The sequence below is a fragment of the Octodon degus genome, unplaced genomic scaffold (genome assembly GCF_000260255.1).
Source record: "Octodon degus isolate 3935 unplaced genomic scaffold, OctDeg1.0 scaffold00019, whole genome shotgun sequence".
NCBI lineage: Eukaryota > Metazoa > Chordata > Mammalia > Rodentia > Octodontidae > Octodon > Octodon degus.
This window is the reverse complement of record NW_004524595.1, coordinates 21,823,194-21,827,156: the sequence shown is the minus strand read 5'-3', so window position 1 is coordinate 21,827,156 and position 3,963 is coordinate 21,823,194.

Here is a 3,963-nt window from a genome sequence, read left to right as displayed (position 1 = left end):
AAAGAAAGAAAGTCCCAACTGTGCAAAAGGAGGAAAACATTAAGTTGGTGCCTTGGGCTTGATCCAAATCTCTTCTCCAGGTCCAGTCTGGTTTGTATACTCCCTTTCTCCCTACCTCCTTTCTTGGCCTCTTCCCCCTCCTCCTTTTCCTCCTCTTCTTCCTTCTCCTCTTTTTTTTGGTTTTCACTCCTCTTTCTTGCTTGTTATATGCTCTAGAGACTCAGCCAAAATATTGTTGGTTTTTTTTTGTGGGGGAGGGTGGAACCAGGCCTTGAACTCAGGCCCTTGCGCTTGCCAGGTCAGCCAAAATATCGATCAAGATCCATATTAGGCATTATCAGAATTCCTAATAATTAGTTAAATAACAAAAGCATTTACTGGTCCCACTTAGCAAAATATTTGGCAGCAGGTGCTCCTCTAGGGTTTGAGGTCAAAGCTGTGATCAAGGACCGGATCACTTTTCATCTTTCCTCTCTAGTCAATGCATGGCTGTCACAACCAGAAGAAACAGATTTGCAAGCAATAGCACCCCAAAAAAGAAGGGAGAGTTCAGTGCAGGGGCCACCTGACAAGAAAAACAAGATTTTTTTTTCTCATGGGTCTCTGACCATTAAGCTTTGTTATGAAAGGAAATATTTTAATTGCTGACCAAAGACTTAGTCTACCCTAAAGAAACTAGTAAAAGAATAGGTCTTGTTTATTATCCCAAAGCAAGGGAAATAACTGAAGGTGAAGACATCAAATGTGTGTTGTTATGTGTGTATATTTTTACCCCATTGTACTATTGGAATCTAGGGATGTAAATGTAAATATAGTTTCTCCTCTTTGTCCTGCTTCTCCACCCTCTCTCTTCCCTGCTCCTCCTCCCTTCTCTTCTCCTCAGCCACTTTCACCACCACCTTCTCTCCCTCCTCCTTGTCTTCTTTCCCCTCCCCTTCCCTCCTCCTTTTCCTCTTCTCAGAAAAAGATTCTTATACACAGAATTTGCCTCACCCTACTTTTTCCATCTCTTTGGAATTGGATGCTAATGAACAGAACTTTCAGGTATATCCTCTATTTAAAGCCTCTAAGAGGAAGACATAAAAATGTTGAAGAAGAGTTGGGGAAATCAGTGAATGCTAGATACAATGCTGTCGGAATCTGGTCATAGTACAAGGAATATTAAGTTTTCAGTTGACAAAATGGGACCAGCCATGCTCCCTTGCTCCAACCCTCAGTAACTGTGCAGAGGCTTCCCTGCAAGGGAGAATCCTGGGCTGGATGCTCAGTGGGTCTGATTGAGATCAACGATTACTTTTGTTTATGGAACTCCTGCTGCACAATGCTCCTTTTCATAGGACTTAGCATTATAATTGATTTCTAAATTTCTTTAGCCGGATTATGAATTAATTTACACCACAGCTCAGCAATATGAGACATTTCATTTCCTTTGTTAATTCATCTAGACTTCTTCCCAAGACCTCACCTATAGGTGAGGAGTAAAAATAGTGAATTACTAAATCCTTCCTGGTTTAATACTTAACAGTCCCTTTGGGTGATATGGTCCAAATAGGAAAATGAAAGCTGAGACTGTCAGATTTCTCACCTTTGCAGTCCCAAAGATGCACAGTGGGTGTGTAGATGGGACAGGGACATTGGTAGGGGTAGGGGTTGTCTGACTCCAGGTAGAGAGAAGACTGGTTTTTAGGGGCAGGGTCATTCACCTCTTAGATTTTTGTCTACCTGGTTGCTTTGGGCATTGCTGGCATGGTGGCTGCAATCTGTCCTGTGGCTGATCTCTCTCTCTCTCTCTCTCTCTCTCTCTCTCTCTCTCTTCCCCCACCCCTCTGTGTGTGTGTGTGTGTGTGTGTGTGTGTGTGCCCCTTTCCCTCTCTTCCGATTTCTGGCAGTGACTACCATTTAATCCTGGCCAGTTCTGCATTCCCTCTCCCCCTTCACCTGTGGCATGAATCCCAGCCAGATTGCCAAATATTTCTGAGTCACAAGGCCCCATGTGGCAATTACAGGTGACTCTAAAGTTGAATCTCATGGTCTTTTCTGCCTGGCTCTGCTGGCCCCAGTAGGTTTAGTATGAGGTAAACTGCAAGGAGGGCTCTTCCGTGGGGAACAGTCCCCTTATGTCCTTGGTGTTTCCTCTGGTCATTTGACACAGTCAAGACACATTTGACTGATCTGCCTGTCCTTACTTTCTGCCATCCCAGGGCTGAAAAGGAATAAACTTCCTGTCCCCTTTCCTCTTTATCACATCTTCCATCTGCAATAGAGTTGAATCTCACTACGTAGATCAGACTTGCAGTGATTCTGCTGTTTTCAGCCTCCCAAGGGCTGGGATTACAGGTGTGCACCACCACACCCAGTCTTAATCGCTGTCTCAGCACGCCCAGAGATTGGGCCGGCACAGCATGCCTGGGATCAAGCCCTAGCTGATGAGCTCTGTCTAAGCAGGTGCTTTAGTCCGCTGAGCTATCTGGCTGGCCCTGATTCCATCTGTAGGAAATATTCAGATTAGGTAAATGTATATATGGACAAAACAGATTAGCAGTTACCAGGGGTTGAAGGAAAAAGACCCCTGCTCTCAGAAATCTTACCTTCCAGTGGAGTCGATGGGAGGAAGACAGAAAAGCAATGAGTAAGCACATGAGTAACTTAATTTCAGATTGTGATGAAAGATAAGATGGGATCAAGGCAATGTAATAACGGGAGCTGCCCTAGAAGGCCTCTCCCAGGAGCAGCGTGTGAGATAAGACCCGGATGACAAAGAAATGGAAACATGGGCTGAGAGGATGGTATTTTAAAGTAACAAGTTTAGTATGGTGGATTCATGGAACAGGGGAAATAGCACAAATGTAAGTAGGAGGTATAGCAAATGGTAGGGGATCCGGACTGCAGAGAGCCCTGAAGATTTCTAACAACAGGGTGACACTGAAAGCTGTGACAGTGAAATTTTCCATAGGTGGCTGCCCAATCTGTGTGGCCCACTTATATGTTCTTACCAAGTGACTGACACTTGCTCCTGGAGGTGGCATCTGTCCTGTTAAATATTGGCATGGGGTTGGCACTTCTTTGACCATGAGAGGATGGCAGAAGTGAAGCTATGAGACTTTTGCCAATAAGTCATAAAAAGAATCTCTTCCCCCCCCCGTCTCTCTCTGTCTCTGTCTCTCTCTGTCTCTGTCTCTCTCCTCCCCAACCCCCAACTTACCATGGAAACTAGCGACACTCCCATGAGGACTCATAGCCAAATCTTCATAGAGAAAACACCTGGATAGCCCATGTGGACAGCACTGAGGCTCCCAGCCCACAGGCAGCGTGGACCCTGATCCTGAGACGATTCTTAGAGAATAAGTTTTCAGCTGATTCCAGCCCCAGTCCCTGTCTTGCATGATTTTAGGTTCCAAACTTGTGAAGCGAAGACAAACTTTCTCTGCTGGGCCTGAATCCTGATCCATGGAAGCCATGAGCACCTTGAAATGCTGTTTCTTCCCACTGCAGTACCAGGTCACTTGTGGCATAGCTATAGTAAGTAGGACCAAAGGGTATAAACAAGGAAGTTCCTATTTTAAAATGTCATTTTAGTTCCTATAAGAATAATGGATTGTACCGAGTGAAAGACAAAGCTTATCATGACTCCCTAAAATGTCCCATCTAGAAACAATTGCTACATCTTAGATATGTTTCTCTTGTATTGCCTACTCATTTATTATACTTACCAACCTGTATCTCCTTCAATGAGGTTAGCATTTGGACAATTTTTTTTTTCCTCTAGGAAAGTTGTCTGTCCTGAGAGATCCTGAAAGATTTCCTAATGAAAAGACATTTTAAAAATAGCTGCCTTTGTAGTCATTTTTTGCTAGCTACAAAAGAACAGAAGCTTTATGAATTAGGAAAGGCATCAAGTTAGTAAGAATCAGTTATCCCACCGACCTGAGGCCCTGTGAGTGTGGGAGAGAGCTTCTGCTCTGT